Below are 17,993 nucleotides of genomic sequence, written 5' to 3'. Positions count from 1 at the left end.
AGTGCCATCTGCATAAATATCTGTGGGGCTAGGAAGGCGATCTCACAGTATCATAGACTTGCTCCCCTCTATTTCCTGCCTCTGCACAGAGTGAAGGAGGATATTTCTCTTTCTTCCAAGTAAACTTGCTGACAGGCAGAGCTAGATGCAAAATGAAATTTTAAAAGAACCACTGAAAAGAGAGTAGATCCTAGGTGTTTTTACCGCCCACCCCCATACGCAGCAATTATGTGAGGTGATAGATGTGTTAAATAACCTTAGTGTTGGTAATCGTTCTGCAGTATAGACAGCATCAAATCATCACAGTGTTCACACCTTACACAATGTTATATGTCAATTATGTCTCAATAAAGCTGGGCAAAGAAAAGAGCAGCTCTAATGAGGAAATGGTCAGCAAGCAACAGTAGCTCAAGGAAAAATACAATATACAAAATAACAGGGATCTACGGAAGTGGACTCCTCGATGCTATTTTTATTTTCAGCTTTTCAGGTTAACACAGATTGAGTTAATGATGTTTCTCTATAGCTCCCAGGCAATTCAGAAATGGCAGGGCTCAGACTAGCAGAGAAGCACTTCCTACAGATTTGGGAGGGATGAGAAGCAAGGCCTGGCATTTGTGCTGCATCCCCAAGCTGCACATAGAAAGGAAAGCAGTATTATATCAGGGATTTCCCCTTGCACCCTAAGCACATGGCAATTTTCACAGGTCCCCTCCTTGTCAGTTTTGCCAGTTTAAATCAGCTACTTCAATTTCAGTGGCTAACAGGTTTTCTTTTTTAAAATTGAAGTAGCCCCAGACGTTCAATGATGGAAAATGAGCCACATTAGAGTAGGGAATCATTTAAGAAGCCTGAATTCCATTTTACCCCTGGTGTTTATGTTTTCCATGGGAGAGATAAAAAATGTATAGGTTCAGAAAAAGGAAATTTCTGAAACCCTAAAGGGAACATGTGAGATGTTTCCTGCTGTTAAAGGATCATTAAAGACCAAAAACTCAGCTCAAAGGGAGGTCCACTTTTTGGATGAGTGCTGATTGCTCTTTGTAGATTTCATGTCAACCTTTTTAGGTCAATGAAGATGGGTAGAGACATTTTGAAGTTCCTGCTTTACCTTCTTCTTTAGAAACATTTTCTCAACATATGCCTCTTAGGGAGATACGTATTTTCTCAATATTACTTAATTATTCAAGAACCTGACTCATGGATGCGTCAAGAGCTTCCCCAAGTGGGGTGTGTGTCTGTGCGAGTGTGCATGTTCATGTGCATGTGTGTATATTTTCATGTGCACCCTTTGGTCGACTGTCTAAGCTTTCTAGGTAATTGTCTGCATTGGGTCATAGCGTTCAGACTATAAGCTCCAACAGAACTACTGCTGGGTCTGTTAATGTTGAACTCTATCAATCACTACATGCTACTCAAAGATGAGTAAAAATGATGAGATGGTGAAAGGGTACAGCACCCTTCCTGAGAAAGGAAATGGAATTTTTTGGTTATTCATGCCATATTATAATCCACCCAAGGCAATTCAAGTTGTTATGTTTTATTATTCTATCCAAATATTATGCTATCTGTTATTATAGAATTTTTTTCAAAGAAAAGCATTCAAGGTAAATAATATAAATGCATTCAGCCTGATATGAACTATGAAAGCGAAAGTCATAAATGTCTTCCTATCAAGCCCTTGGCCTGCAGACAGTATCTAAACCATGTCAAATATACTGTGTATTGTGCTTTTGTTGGTTTTTTTTTTATCATGGCAAAACACAAAACATAAAATTTACCCTGGTAACTATTTTTAAGCGTACAGGTTAGTAGTGTTAAGAATATTTGCAGTGATCTTCAGAACTTTTTCATCTTGCAGAACTGAAACTCTATATCCATTAAACAACGCCCTTTTCTCCATTTCTTAGCTCCTGGTAATCGCCACTCTTCTTTCTGTTTCTAAACATCTGACTGGTTCACATATATCATATGAGTGGAATAACACAATATTTATTTTTTCGTTACTAGCTTCTTTCACTTAGCATAATGTCCTCAAATTTCATCCATGTTGTATCATGACGGGAATACCTTCCTTTCTGAAGGCCGGATAATACCCCATTGTATGTGTAAGTCATGTTTTCTTTATCCATTCCTCTGTTGATGGACATTTGCATTGCTTTCACTTCTTGGCTATTGTGAACAACGCTGCTATAAATACGGGTGTGCAGATATTTCTTCAAGACCCTGCTTTCAATCGTTTTGGATACGTACCCGGAACTGGGATTGCTGGTAGTTGTATTTTCAATTAAAAAAAAAAAAAAAAAAAAAAAACGGAACACCTGGGTGGCTCAGTTGGTTAAGCAGCTGCCTTCGGCTCAGGTCATGATCCCAGCATCCTGGGATCGAGTTCCACATCAGGCTCCTTGCTCTGCAGGGAGCCTGCTTCTCCCTCTGACTCTGCCTTCCACTCTGTCTGCCTGTGCTCGCTCTCGCTTGCTCTCTCTCTGACAAATAAATAAATAAAATCTTTAAAAAAAAAAAAAACCCACCATACTGTTTTCCATAGTGGTTGAGCCTTTTTGAGGTACCACCAGTACTGCACAAGGGTTCTGATTTCTCCAAATTCTCGCCAAGACTTGCTAGTTTCTGTTTATCTGATAGCTATCCTAATGGTGTGAATCTTATGATTTTTCATTCTTTTTTTAAAAAGATTTTATTTGTTTATTTATTTGTTTGCTTGTTTATTTATTTAGAGGTGGCGGGGGAGGGAGAGAGGTGGGTGAGAGAGATCCCAAGCAGACTCTGCTGAGTGTAGAGCCTGATGTGGAAATCAATCCCATGATGCTGAGATAACGACCTAAACCAAAATCAAGACTCAGGTGCTCAACTGACTGAGCCACCCAGGTACCCCAAATCTTACTGATTTTTAACTAACAGGCTACACAATCTCTACTAGGGTCTGTTTTCTTGTCCTCTAATGTTCACTATTGAAATAATTTATGTTTGTTCATTCATTCACTCAGTCTTCTGAGTGAATTCACTCAGCACCTACATTGTGCTAGGGAAAAGGGGATATAAGGACTTTTTAAAAATAGACTTCTTGCATGCCATCAGACAGCTAACAGTTTCATCAAGGACATATCTGTAAATACTTACATCTGTAAGTACATTACATTTACATCACATATGTGAGTGATAAATGTCAAAATACATTCAGATAGGGGCACCTGGGTGGCTCAGTGGGTTAAGCCACTGCCTTCGGCTCAGGTCATGATCTCAGGGTCCTGGGATCGAGCCCCGCATCGGGCTCTCTGCTCAGCAGGGAGCCTGCTTCCTCCTCTCTCGCTGCCTGCCTCTCTGCCTACTTGTGATCTCTCTCTCTCTGTCAAATAAATAAATAAATAAAATCTTTAAAAAAAAATACATTCAGATAAATTGTGACAGAGCACTAAGGAAGGAGTACTTAAGTCCTCCCTGGTGAGAGAACCCCAAGAAGGTGATGGCTGAACTGATTCTTAAAGTATAAATTTCTTAAGGCAGAGAAGCAGAAGGGGGAGGCCCAGGGTTTTGCATATGTAAAAGTACAAAGGAATGGAAGGACATTTAATTTAGGAAACCACAGGATATTTCTCTTGGAGATGGTCAGAGCATAGGATATGCAGTGGAGTGTGACAAAGGCATAAAGGAGTGTGACAAGGCAAATAGTAGAGTTGATGCTAACATGTAGGCAAGAACAAAATGTGAAGCATTGGTATGCCATGTTCCAGAAAGTGTTAATTCCATCATCAGGGAAGTGAGATGGATGGGTGCAGGAAGAGGTGGAGAGGACAAGACTGATGATGAGGAGGACAACTGGGAAATTTCAGTTGTCCTGAACACAGGCTGAATGAAATAGGGATGTTAGTATAGGCCAGATTCAAAAGATACTTGAGTTGAATATGAACTCTGGTGAACGTGAATGTGGGAGGTGAATATGGGCCCTGACGAGTTGCTTGATGTGGCGTATAATGGAAGGGAAGGCATCTGGGAATACTCAGACTTCTGATTTGTGATGGCCCTAAGGGAGATGAGACAAAAGGGTGGGGGCGAGCAGGCTGTTGGTGCTATTGAGGTGCGGGCACTAGGAAGACGAGGAGATGCAGAAGGAGAGCTATTTGTAAGGTAGCTGGAAATGAGCCTGGAGCTCCAGAATGAGGTCTGAGCCAGAACAATGTAGATTTGGAAGTCACCACAGATAATGAGTGAAGCCCACGGGAGGGGATGACCTCACTCAGCAGACCACACAGCACAGGAGGAGAAGACTGAGGATAAAACTCACGGAAGCCCAGCATTGACAGGATGAGAGAGACCTGTGGAAAGGTCAGAAGAGCCAGAAGGAAAGAGGTCCCAGGTTGGCCAGAGAAGTGACAGATTGACTGAAAACTGTCCAGTGAATTTGGCAGCCAGATTATCGTCACCGTGGCGAGAGCATTCTCAGTGGACTAAAGGCCGTAGGATTCAGACTGCGGTGACTCGAGGGAGGTGAGGAGCTGAAAACCATCAATGTGGAAAAGGGGAGGTGGGGTGCCTGGATGGCTCAGTGGGTTGAAGTGTCTGCCTTTGGCTCAGGTCATGATCCCCGGGTCCTGGGAATGAGCCCCACATCAGGCTCTCTGCAGAGTGCCTGTTTCCTCCTCTCTCTCCCTGCCTGCCTCTCTGCTTACTTGTGATTTCTTGTCTGTCAAATAAATAAATAAAATATTTTTTTAAACAAAGGTGGGGGGGTGGGAAAGGATGGGAGGGTAACTGGAGAGCTGAAAGCACGTTTTCTGTTTTTACTTTTTTTGTTGGCTTTTTTCTGACATGAGTATGTTTCTAGGCTGGAAGGAAAAACTGGAAATGGAAGAGAAGGGTGAGAAATTGATTTAACAGAATCCTGAAGTGAAAAATTTGCCAGGTTTAAAAGTCCAAGTGGAGACGTTAGCACTGGGCAAGAGGAGGTAAGAACAGCTGTTCTGGGCATGGAGCTGTCCTGTGTAAGGGGAAATCACTCCTTCTTGTACTTGAGAGCAAGTCTTTTAGTACTCAGCCAAGACTAAAAATCGATCAATATCTTTTCTCCATTATTAGAACACCACCACCAATACAAATCCTACTATCTAAATTTCTAACCCTATCCGATTCATTTGAACTCCAAAGAGTTCAATTTGGTGATTTGTAAAAAATCACCAAAAAGAATAGATGGACTCTCCTAGGTATCGCTCCTTATGATTTCCCGGTAAAACAGGAATCCTGGGTTTCTCCATGACAGGGTTGCTAAGCGACCATGTCACTATCTAACATTATCTATCAAAATGGCCCGACACACAAAATAACCTTACTCTAAGTGCAAACGTAACACCATACTTCATTTTGCTTTCCCCTTCTCCCCCATAAACTTGGCGGTCCTTATGAAAGGGAAAATTTGCCATCAAACCAAGGGATAATTGTTTCCTTAACAGTGAAATTCATTTTAAGGCATTTAGCCCACATTACAAAAATAGTACCTATGTGTGTTCCAGAACAGAAGCCGGGGAAATGCTTGAGTTGTTAGAGTGATTTCATTTAGAAACATTCCCAACCATTGTACATTTGCATCGCGCGTCTGTTGCTAGAGAAAAATAGAAAAGATTTGTCTTAACGAATTATTGATAGAATTTAAGTGTGAACCTTTTTTATGAGCTTGAAGGGACTATTTTCTTGGGCACAGAGCACAAGAGGGTGAGAGAGAAATATAGTATTTATTATTTATGTTTATATTTATTATTAAAATTCCTAAGGATAATGTGCTTTGTGGAACACTCTGAGATTTATAACATTTAATGCTTACCAACTGCCATTTTCTTAGAGAATGGTATTTTGGGGATAGATTTTGATGACTGGGGAATGGAAAGGAAGTTAATATCAGTTAGATACCCACTGTAGCCTGGGAGGCTTGCATACATATTCTCATTTACTTCCCAAACTCTGAAACAGTCATTATCCTTAGCCATTCAATACATCTAGATTTATTAATTTAGGGAGAAAGAGAGAAACCTGCTGGAGTCAGTCCCGTGTATATGTGTTAGACCCAAAACAGTGTCTTTTCTTTTCTCCATATTTTTTGCTCAGGCATCCCTTCAACTCTGGGAGACTAAGGGGTCTCCACTACTTGAACACTGCTATCACTCATCATTCCTCATAACTCATCAGGTCCTGTCTAGTGTAGAACTGTGCTCTAACGAATCGCTTTCTCCTACATGGATTGCCTTTTTACTCCCCTTTTAATACTCGTATTCTTTATCTTTGAAGCCTAGCTGACATTCCATTTTTTTCACCCTTCCCCAGAAGTTCCAGAATTCCTTGATTTCCTGGTGAGCTGAGCTCTAAAACCCTCACTAAGACCAGGAACAAATCAAGCCTATCTTAGCAAATGACAACACATTCTGGAACCATCCGTGGGTCCATGGGTGATACATTAAGTCTTTCTACCAACACTTGACATGCTGGGACTGGAAAACATCATATGAATATAAGACCTTCATACCTGTTAAACCAGGTAATTAACAACGTATACAGCATGTTCGTTAAGACAAAGAGGACGGTATGACTCCTAGATCCTGTATAAAGAGCCAATGAGAATGAAACTGAGGAGTGGACACTTCATGAAGTGAAATCTAAAGCTGACATTTTCCTTCTCTGGCCTACCAGATAGAACTCCTGGTAAGAGCACAAAACTCTAGTTACCACTGTTAATTTAAATAAAGAGACCGTTGGACCGAAGTGGCTCTCATGCCTTGGCAGCCTAAGTGAACTTATCCAAGCCTGTAAATGCCGCAAGTTTACAAAGTCAAAACCCAAGAACAACCAATCACAAACAGCCAACTAGGCTATAGCCAATCAATAATTTCCTTGCTTTGTTTTCACCTTTTCTTTATTAAAAGTCTCTCCCTGAGCGCCTGTCGGTGAAACACACCTAACCACTCCCAGTTTGGAACTGCAGGATTCCAATAGACTTTTGTTCAAGTAAAATCTTAAATTATTTAACACGTCTCAGTTTATCTTTTAACACCACTCTAGGAGAACTACGGAATGAATGAAAAGGAAGGAGAAAGTTGGTGAATAGCACCTTGGTTAGATATCGGGATTCTCGTTTATTGGTGATTGGCCTTCAGGTTTCCTACAAGAGATATCTCATTGCCAAATACACTCTCAGTGGTCTCCTCAGCTTGATTGCAATGGCCTCCTCAGTATCTTTTTGTCTCTAATGCAGCACACGAATCACTCACCAGGCATCTCAGGTTGTTGACAATGAACGTGCAATCTATTCTGTCTAGGTAAGGGTTCATAATTCTAATCCCCAAAGTCTCCTTCTTTCACAATACAGGGAAATAGGGTTTGGAACATTAACTAGCTTTCATCTAGAGGTGAATAACTGGCTTCTCAAAGGTTGTGTGGGTGCATGTGTGAGTGCTCACGCACTTCTGATGTATTTCAAACTGGCATCAGATTGTGTTCCCACATCCACTCTTTGTCTAAGGAAAGGCTGTATGTGTTTGAGGTACAGTTTGTACAAGTCATATTTCCATCCACCATGATATAGAGTGGTCTTAAGAAATCCATCTCATCGGAATTTCCTTTTAAATGAATACTCAGAAATAGGCATACAAAATTAAGAAAAATTTTTATTTGAGTATAGTACAGTTAATTTCACTACAGCTTCAGGAGACTTGGAAAATAAAACTTTATACTTGGCAAACTTGGCCAAAATGCACTAAAAAAATCCATTCTTCTCATCTCTTAAACTGCCAATCAAGAAGGTCAATAATGCCTTTATGACCTATAGATCTGTTTGCCTCTATTAATGACTGAGATGTCCATAAAATTTAATGTGTTCATCTGGATCCACTGGCTTATAAAAAGGCATGGGTTTGCAGACTTTGCCACCCTGTTTATGCACAACACGTATCCTAAACTGAAAGGTATTTTGTGTTCCTTTACTCCCCTCTGCTGGTAAATTCTAATACAGCACTTATTAAAAGAAAAAAAAAAGGATTGATAGAAACAATGTTTCTAATACAAGAAAATAATGTTGAAAATCACACAAAAAAATGTGTTCAGTCTTTTCCTAGAAGGCAATTCTTTCAGTTTGCAATATTAGACCTTACGTTAGATGACAAATTTGGTCTATATAACTTGGTCTCTAGTGTTTCTAGTGTCCAGATATTTTTTTCCTCACATTTGATAAATGGTCAAGAGAATGAAGCCATGTGGATTAGGAAGAGTGAATTTGGTCACAAAAAATGAAGTCATTTACAGATTGAACTAGCACCACACCACACCTTCCTTATATTGATTCGTTTATACAAATCCCTTAGTCTTCCACATACCCATGGCCCTTGTCCTACAACAATACAATGAAATCGGCATGTACATTTTAAAATAGAGAACTTACTCTTCCTAAAAAGCAAAAGGGATCACTGAGGTCAGCCTCAGGTAAAATTTTGAAATAGATTCATGTATTTGACACCTCCAACTGTTTCTTTTTTGCCATTTCCTCTGTAAACCCCACTGTTTCCTCCCCAGGTGAACCATGGTCTAATTCTATCAAGATTGTCCTTGAGAAAATAAAGTATCTGGAGCACTTGGGTGGCTCAGCCAGTTAGTATCCAACTCTTGATTTTGGCTCAGATCATGATCTCAGGGTCCTGCGCCTGAGCCCTTCCTTGGCCTCTGTGTGGAGTGTGGAGCCTGTTAAGATTCTCCCTCTCCCTCTGCCCCTCCACCCCTTCTCCCCACCCCATCCCCTTTCAAAGATTTAATTTATTTATTTGTCAGAGAGAGAGAGAGAACAAGCAGAGAGAGCAGCAGAGGGAGAAGCAGGCTCCCTGCTGAGCAAGGAGCCTGATGTAGGCCTCTATCCCAGGACCCTGGGATCATGACCTGAGCCGAAGGCAGAGGCTTAACTGATTGAGCCACCCAGGTGCACTGCCCTCTCTCTTTCTCTGAAAGGAAGAAAGAGAATGAAAGAAAAAGAAAAAGAAAGAAAGAGAGAGAGAAAGAAAGAGAAAAGAAAAGAAAAAGGTATCTGAAAGACTTATTTATAAGAAGTGTCTCATCTCTCTGGATAATTTGCATTTTAAAAGAAAACCAGAACTAAAGTACCCAGCTACTCATAGGAAATTACAGAGATTAGTGAGAGACACATGTTTAGAAAGACAGGTTTTTGGTTGCCACTCAAATCAAAAGGTGGTGACTTTTGAATCAAGGCTGCTCCCAAGGCTGCCTGTGATCCCCACAGGGAAGTTGTTGCAATCAGTTTTGTGTATGACGTTGGGAATGGACTTTGGAGCCAGGAAGATGAGATTGGAATCTCAGCTCTGCCAATTAACATCTTAGGGTCTTGTACAACTTTCTTCACCTCTCTCAGCCTCAGCTCTCTCATCTGTAAAATAGGGACAATACCTACTTTCATAGGGCTGCTGTGAGGATTAATGTCTGGCTTGTTCCCTCTGTCTCTTCCCTTGACGGTGCCTCACACAGCAGAAGAATCCAAGGTTTTCAAAAGGTTACAAACTAACACCTGATAACTTTGGTGTTAAGATTATGCGGCTGAATAAGCTCTTTCCTCCATAATTTTTCATAGAAAACATTTCCTAGAAATATTTCCAAATCAGGCCCTGTTCCCTGCTTCATCCAGAATTCCTTCAGGTAGTAAAGACTCTCTTCTTGTCCTGAAATATCCACGTGACTTCATGTTCTTTATGTCCACTCTTCCTGGGCTGGGAGGCCACTATCTTTAGTTAACGACCACCTTTGCTTGGTGTGGTGCAGAGGAACAGAATCTGTGGAGAGCTGTCCCTGCTGCATGGCCAGTGGAAGGACAGGTCGTGCATTTGAGCTGGTCACCATTATGGACGCCAGGGGCTAGGTGCTCAAAGTCCTTGAGAAACCATCAGCACTCCCTTCACCATCAGCCTGGTCTCGAATGCGTAAGGATGTCTCACCAGCTGGTTCTATTATCACCTATCCTTTTTTCTCTCTCTTTTCAGGGAAGGCGCCAAAGCAGTAACTACTACCCAAAACGTTGGGTTCTGTACAGACAGGATTCTCTGAACACTGAAGGCAGTTCAGTGAAGTGAAGGCTGCTGGCAGAGGTTAAGTGAATCCACCCCTGTTTTAATTTCAGCCATAAAAAATGTACTGAGGTAGTTCATTCTGCTCATCCATAAATTCTAATCAAAAGTCTAGGCATTAGGGATTTTAATGCCTCATATATTCTGTGCATTATAGTGATGAGGTACTTTACAGCCATGACCTTTTCAATATTCTTGCTTGATTGAGCCAGGAGCTCTACTCTGTTTACAGCATTATTGACCTCCTTAAGAGGTACACAAGATAAATAGATAAATACTCTAAACTGTTTAAGGGAAACTCGCCAGGACCGGATGTGGTGTGACTCTGGGGCGGGGGCAGGAATGGGAATGCTATCCTTTCCTCTTACAGCAAGCATTTGGGAGGGAAGTTCAGCAGAGAGAGTCTTTGTTCAAAGAAGCAGGGGGAAAGGGATCACAAAATGCAAGATCCTGGAGGGTTGCCTGGGTGGCTCAGTTGATAAGCATCTGTCTCCATTCAGATCATTATCCTGAAGTCCCACTCCCACTGCTGGTGTTCCCTCTCTCGCTGTGTCTTTCTCTGTCAAATATATAAATAAAAACTGAAAGAAAGAAAGAATGAAGGAATAAGAAAGAACAAGAAAGAAAGAACCTGAAGATAGAGCTTCACATACAGTGTAGACTTTCTCTCACCTTTTAGCATTTTATCCAGCTGTCAGAACTCCCTGAGGGCTGAGACTTCTTCTTCTTCTCCTCCTCCTCCTCCTCCTCCTTCTTCTTCTCCTTCTTCTTCTTCTTCTTCTTCTTTAAAGATTTTATTATTTTGAGAGAGAGGGAGAGAGAGCATGGGAGAAACAGTACAATCACAGGGGAGGGGCAGAGGGAGAGGGAGAGGGAGAAGCTGATTCTCCACTGAGCAAGGAGCTCTACACAAAACTCTATCCCAGGACCCTGGGATTATGACCTGAGTTGAACGCAGATGCTTAACTAACTGATCCACGCAGGTGCCTTCTGACTTTGTGGCAGCTCTAAGTACCTGTAATCATAATAGTTTGTATTTACTGAGGTCTTCTGTGTGCCAGGCAAAACGTTAAGAATTTTAGAATCTTTTTATTCTCATAACTTTCTGAGGTGAATACCTGAATAATTTCCGTTTTACAGATGAGGAATTTGGAGCTTAGACAAGTTAGATAACTTTCCCGTAATTAAGTGGTAGAGCTGGGATTCAAACCCTGGTCATCTCACTTCATTCCCTCTGGGGGCCATAAAAACTCACCCCTCAGCTATCCTGCTACAAGGAGCACAGTTGGTGGATCGTCCCAGCTGCTGGCCCTCTGGATCCACCATGGTATTTGCACTATGGGCTACTCCCAGACCATGACTTAGGGTTACTAAGGGTTTGCTAACCCATTCCTATGGAGGTATAGAATTCCATGTGACTTTATGTGAGGAACACCCCATCAGTCCGGCCAGAATGTCTTAGAACAGCTCTGTAATTGGAGATTCTTTCCCATCTAAACTTCCTTCCCTCTCCTTGCAGGTGTGCGACCTGCATCACGATGTGAGGCTCTTCCCTTACGCCTGCTTCCTCTTTTCTCCTTCACAAGCATTGCCCTGAACAAATCTCCTGCACATCTAATCATGTCTTGGTGTCTGCTTTTTGGAGGGTCCAAAAAGCACACTACCCCTGCCTTATTCTGACATAAACCTTATCCTTATCTGCTCACTCCAAGGGCCAAGCAAGCATGGCCAGTCACATTTTAGATTGATGGAATACCTGTCTTCAAAAGACCTTTGATGATTTCAAAATATTACTTCCCCCATTCTGTATTCTTTAATTAAAAAAATAAACATGATCTACAGTTATGGTGGCATTTCTTAGATCTGAGGGACCACAAAAACATGTGACTAAAGGTTAGAGACATAGTGTGCGTGCAGAGATAGGAAAATGAGAAGAGCCCTGAAGGGCGTTCTTACCAGGTTTATCCAAACACGGTGCAGAGTGCACCGAAGCTATTCCCCAAACACCAGACACCAAATTCTTTGAAATGACAGAAAAAAGTATAAAGAATTCAGCAAATACTGGGATATGCAGCCTAATTCCCTCCTCTTTTTGGAACGCCCCAATACTCAATGGTGTATTAAAGACCCCTACGGATCCCACGGCAAAGAGACTGGCTTCAATCCCCACATCTAGTCTTCCTCTCATCCCAAATCTAGTCTTAATTTCCACCCTCAAGGTGTTTTCTTGCTTTCATGTGTTAGTTTGTTGACCCTATTCTCTAAGAGTGGCAACTGAAAGATTTTCTTACTTAGAGGAATTCCTCAACCATCCATCTAAAAAGCATTCACTGGGAATGTCCAAGTTTCAGGCTATACTTTGTGGGAAGTAAACATGAACCTGGTCCCTAACTTCCTGAGAGACTTAAATACAGAAAAGGAAAGGTAAGGCATGCAAATAGATTATTCAACAGGAGCTGCTCTGGATAAGGGCCCTAGTGTTGCTCCTTGGGACCAACAGGAAATGTTCTGTGAGAAAAATCATCTTTGTGCTGGCCTTCAAGGGTTGTCTTCCTTCATATGGATTATAACTCCAATTAACTTTCGAAATGGGAATAACTTGACTTTTAATGATTATAAAGTAACACTTATATATTAGTTTCCTAGGACTACCATGACAAAATATCAAAAAATGAATGGCTTTTCAACAACAGAGATTTATTCCCTCACAATTCTGGATACTAGAAGTCTAGAATTGAGGTATTGATTTCACCTTACCTCTTTCTAGTTTCTGGTGGGAGCCTTCAAGCATCAATCCTTGGTGGTTCTATTTTTTAAAAATATTTTACTTATTTGTTTGAGAGACAGAGCATAAGCAGGGAAAGCAGCCAAGGAGAGGGAGAAGGAGAGGGAACCTGACATGGGGCTCGACCTCAGGACCCCAGAATCATGACCTGAGGTGAAAGCAAATGCTTGACTGACTGAGCCACCCAAGTGCCCCAATCCTTGGTGGTTCTTAGACATAACACTTGAATCTCTTTCTCCATCATCACATGGCATTCTCACTTTACACGGCTGTTTCTCCTCTTCTTATAAGGATACTACTTGTGTTCTAAGTCCACACTATTCTAGTGTGGTCTCATCTTAACGAAGTACATACATCAATAAGGTCACATTTTGACAAGCTGAGGGTTGGAACTTCAACATAACTTTTGGGGGGATAGAATTCAACCTCATATACTCACTATTAAAAAATCAGATGATAATAGAAAAACACAAAGAAGGATGCAAATGATACCACTGAAAAATGATCACTGTTAATAACTTTCTATTTTTCTTTACATACACATGTAAAAGAAACAACATATTCTATATACAATGTTGTGACTTCCTTTTTCTCAAATTATATCCTAAATATCTTCCAAATCAGTAAATATATATATGACCCAGGTAATTGATACACAGTAATTTATCTAATCAGGTCTGTCCTATGATTGAAAGCACTATAAACTGCCCATTATTTAGCTTTGTAAAAGACCAAAAACTTCTAAGTCTTTATATACTTACAGTTTTAATTTAGTCATTTTTAAAAAGGTTTTATTTATTTATTTGACAGGGAGAGAGAGAGAGAGAGAGACAGCAAGAGAAGGAATATAAGCAGGGGGAGTGAGAGACAGAGAAGCAGGCTTCTCGCTGAGCAGGGAGCCTGACTTGGGGCTGGATCCCAGGACCTCATATGGGATCATGACCTGAGCTGAAAGCAGATGCTTAACGAACTAAGCCACCCAGGCATCCCTAGTCATTTGTGTTTATCTATCATTATCCTTTTCCATCTCATTTTTCCTGTACCTTAAAAAAAATTAAAAAGTCTTCCAGTTTCTTACTCCAGAACACTTATATAGTCTCAGGAAGCTATTATTTTATGTTTGGCATTTTTGTCAGTCATTTAAGAGTTGGGCTATGAGCCATCAGTGGCTAACACTCTTGCAAGTGGGGGAACAAGGACCTCAGCTCTAGAGGGATCAGATCTAGGTGAAGCACCACAGTGTCCATTATTCTGGTGAGAACTCCAGTGACCTGAGGAAATCACCGTATTGTTTTCCACCTAGGTCAAGTCCAAATTTAAGACAGATGTTTCCTCAAATGGTTCTGTTTTATTAATAAATGAGTTTCGTGCCTGTGCAAAGTGTCAGGCCTCAGAGGCAGTGATTTCAAGGACAATCACCTCTGGATCTAATTTGAGAAGCTAAACCAGTCACCTTTTTTCAAAGCAAGGATACAGGAAGAAGTTTTCGGGAGGTAGTTTAACAGAAACTTGATTGATTTCACAGAAAAGAGAGCTACGTGAGTTACTGGATAAAGAAAATGGTGTGTGCCATATGATGGCACTAACTAAAAACAAAGTCTTATGATTCAATAAAGATGATAACCCTTGACTTTTTCAATATACAGATTTTCCTCAACTTAACAGTGAGGTTACATCACAATAAACTCGTAAGTTGAAAACACTAAGTCAAAAATACATTTAATACACCTAACCTACCGAACATCATTGCTTAGCCTAGCCCACCTTAAACATGCTCAGAGCACTGACGTTAGCCTAAGTTGGGCAAAATCATCAAACACAAAGCCTACTTTATAATAAAGTGTTGACTATCTTGTGTAATTTCTTGGATATTGTACTGAAAGTGAACAACAGAATGGTTGTATGAGTACAGCATGGTAGGAGTGTATGGGTTGTTTGCTCTGGTCATGGTGTGGTTACTGGGAGCTGCAGCTTGCTGTCACTGCCCAGCATTGTGAGAGAATAGCTCACTGCATAATGCTAGCCCCAGGAAAGATCAAAATTCAAAAGCTGATAAATGATTTCTATAAAACGCATATGACTTTCATACAATCATAAAATAAAAAAATTTAAGTTGAACAATCATAAGTTGGGGACTGTCTGTACTCTATGGGGCTTTCAGTAGTAGTGTTTTGCTACTTTTGGAGATAGGTGTGGGAGTTTGCTGAAGTGAGATGAAATAAAAATGTCTATGGTTGGATAGCCATATGGAAAAAGGGAAAATTCCATTCTTTATTCTACATTGGATAAATCCCAAATGGATCAGAGATATATTTTTTTTAAAGAAAGAAAACCATACCAGTACTAAAAAAATAAAATAAGTGAAGTCCTTTATAACCTGAGAGGGGGGTAAACATTTCTACCTATGACTTAGAATCTAGAGTATTAAGGGAAGAGATTGATTACAATTTAAACAAACAAAAATGCAAAGCAGAAAGTCCAATAAAAGTCATTAAAAGTGTTCAGAGTATTTCACATTGGGCTAATATGTAAAATGTTTCCAAAATTTTTTTAGAGATCATCCGTTGGAAAACAGGCCTTGCTCTCCATCTATTGGTTACCATTTTTATGAGATTTTGGCTTATCTATTATATTTACTTTGGAAATAAAAACAAGTGCCTACTTGTGTATGTATTTCTAAGCCCCCTTTTACACAAAAAGTAGCATACTATATACCTTCTTTTGGGCCTTGCTTGTTCCACTTCATTTCATAGCCGTGTATCCGCCACATTCCTCAAGACTCATCATACTTCACTGTATGCACGTGTCATTTGAAAAGATGCTCCACCTCACTTATAAAAAGATAAATGTAAAACTGTAATCATATACCATTTGCTACCTATCAAATTAGCAAAAATCCACTCTATTGGAGAGGCTGTGGGGAAACAGGAACTCTCATAAGTTGCAAGTGTGAATATAAAATCACACAACCCCTATGAAGGTGAATTTGGCAATATTAAACAAAATAACATGTTCCTTTACCTAGCAATTCCATTGGCAGGATTCTATGCTAATGAGCCATTAGCAAAAGCATATTGTCTATGCACACAGAACTTCTGTAATACCAAAAGACTGGAAATACCCCATGTATCTAGCCATAGAGGCATAGTTGAATAAACTTCCATCTACATATAACTAAGAAGAAGAATTAGGTGCAGTTCAGGGTATGTACAGGGTACTTTGCTAGTACATCCTAATGGGACACAGCATGAGGACAAAAAGAAACACACAAACTTAAGCTTCACTCAGCAGTTTTAGCAATATTGTTATTATTTATATATATATGTATGTGTGTATACATGTATACATGGATAAGGCAAATATGTAATTATGTTACTATCATTAAGAGCCAATAATTTCATGTTAAAAGGAAGGAGACAAAAGAAATAAAATCAAAGAGCTCAGCTTTGAAAAAAAGATTATGACACAGAAAAGGCACTTAAGGTTCAAGAGCAGTATCCATATTTAAGAAAAGGAAATCTGAGACATCTAAAATCCAAAACAATGTGAAGTTTGGAGTGGGGGGAGGAGGCTAAAGACAACGTAAGTAATTTTTTTTTAAGTTAGGTAATTTTTTTTAAAAGATTTTATTTGACATAAAGAGACAGAGCGAGAGAGGGAACACAAGAAGAGGGAGTGGGAGAGGGGGAAGCAGGCTTCCTGCTGAGCAGGGAGCCTGATGCAGGGCTCCATCCCAGGACTCTGGGATCATGATCTGAGCCAAGGCAGACGCTTAACGACTGAGCCACCCAGGCACCCCAAGTTAAGTAATTTTTAAAAAGTTATTTCTTTAGCAAAAAGAAACGAGTAGGAGTAGGTTCAGTTTAGTCTCTGATGCACTGGTTCCTGTTAAAAATCGATGGCTTTTCTGCAGTGCTTTTATTTCCTGAATGCTGGTCCCACTCCACCACCCCACTTTCACTTTTTACCAATTTCTACTGATTCTTCTGATCAATCATTGCTGTGTTGCCCCTCCGCGCACGAAGGATCTTTTACTATACTCTATCATCGATTAGTATTCCCTGCTTTACTACACCTTTCTGTTGATTAATTATAACCCCACTAATACAATTGTTTAATTTTCTCTTCCCCTAAACTGTCCGGTTTTGCTCTTTATCTTATCCCATATTGCACAGCAGGCGCTCACTAGTTGTTACGACACAGAAAAATGCTTCACTTCCATTTTGTTCCCTTTCTTCAGGGAATCATCTTTAGATTTGGGAAAAAGGTAGACTACCCAAGGACTGAACTCCAAAAGGGGCAAAATGATTCTAAAAAAAAAACTTTCCCTACTTAAATTCCTTCATTGGACAAATATTGCTAGGCGACAGGGCTGCAACAGTGGATAAGGCAGGTGAAGTTCTGTCGCTACTCGCACCGAGTTTCCCTGGGGGCGAGGCGGAGTGACAGTAAACGTTCGCTCTATTGCTTGTATTTAAATTGAGTACCGGTCTCTTGCCCTAAATGAATCACGTCCCAGAAAAAAAAAAAAAAAAAAAAAAAAAGTGTACATCTTGATGGGATCGCTGCTGTTTGAGAATGTTACAGCAGCCCAGGCACAGCGGTGCGGTTGTGCAGTCCTGCTCTCAACAGCATCACCAACAATTCAGCCATGCGTGGACCTTACTCCAAATCCCAACGAGTGCCCCTTCTGCAGCTGCCGCCTCCCGCGGACTTCGCATTCCTCCCGCACTCAAGTCCCTCATGACAGGTCTTCTTTGGGTGTCTAACTCCCTGTGTGCTAAGATTTGAGCATCACTATCAGTTCCCCAAACAAGGATCAGTTTCTAAAGCCGAGGTAACCTCTAAAAACCCTGCTTTAGGGTTATCCAAATCAGCGTTTGTGAACCCTGACTCAGGTTGTCTCACCTCGGGTTCCGTAGAACCGGTTTCTCCGTTAGGGGGCCTTTAGCTTCAGCCAAGAAGTATGGGTGTCTATTTCATTTCCCCGAATGTATTGTCTCCGTCGGGGGCCAGGTGTATTAAAATACGCTCTAAAAAGTGTTTTCCTCCAAAAATTTGGCTATGAAGAAGCAAGTGCAACGTAACTTTTT

General features: G+C 40.7%; 1 long non-coding RNA gene across 3 annotated transcripts in view; it reads right to left on the bottom strand.

Moving 5' to 3' along the window:
* Positions 1-17,858, bottom strand: part of LOC131836076 (uncharacterized) — a 66,645-nt gene extending 48,787 nt beyond the window's left edge. For 2 of the 3 annotated variants that reach the window (XR_009355499.1, XR_009355500.1), the window contains exons 1-2: positions 17,809-17,858; positions 15,616-15,731 (exon numbers count right to left, since the gene is read on the bottom strand). This is a non-coding gene — a long non-coding RNA (uncharacterized LOC131836076). Of the gene's footprint in view, positions 1-11,922; positions 12,136-15,615; positions 15,732-17,808 lie in introns of those variants that run through there. The other variant, XR_009355501.1, reaches the window with a different exon arrangement.
* Positions 17,859-17,993: the final 135 nt, after the last annotated feature.

The sequence above is a fragment of the Mustela lutreola genome, chromosome 7, assembly GCF_030435805.1.
Source record: "Mustela lutreola isolate mMusLut2 chromosome 7, mMusLut2.pri, whole genome shotgun sequence".
Taxonomy (NCBI): domain Eukaryota; kingdom Metazoa; phylum Chordata; class Mammalia; order Carnivora; family Mustelidae; genus Mustela; species Mustela lutreola.
This window is presented reverse-complemented; position numbering and strand designations above follow the sequence as displayed.